General features: G+C 46.0%; 1 protein-coding gene across 1 annotated transcript in view; it reads right to left on the bottom strand.

Moving 5' to 3' along the window:
* LOC119591151 (shematrin-like protein 2) overlaps positions 1-200 on the bottom strand; it is an 18,116-nt gene that overhangs the window by 14,133 nt on the left and 3,783 nt on the right. The window lies entirely within an intron of this gene.

The raw sequence follows: 200 nt of genomic DNA, 5'->3' as shown, positions 1-200 counted from the left end.
CAAATATGTTGGCATTACGATTCAGTAACATTTGAGGCATGTTGGGGTTGATAAGTCGGTTTGGAAAGGAACCGGCTCCGCCCTGCCGCATCATCCCGCGGCTTAGCGAGGGCATTTCCTACGCATAAAACATATATCCCTTATACATCCACTTGGATATGGGACAAGCTTGACTCATTTGACCTATCATTACATCAAGG

This window comes from Penaeus monodon, chromosome 28 (assembly GCF_015228065.2).
Source record: "Penaeus monodon isolate SGIC_2016 chromosome 28, NSTDA_Pmon_1, whole genome shotgun sequence".
NCBI classification, from domain to species: Eukaryota; Metazoa; Arthropoda; class Malacostraca; order Decapoda; family Penaeidae; genus Penaeus; species Penaeus monodon.
This window is presented reverse-complemented; position numbering and strand designations above follow the sequence as displayed.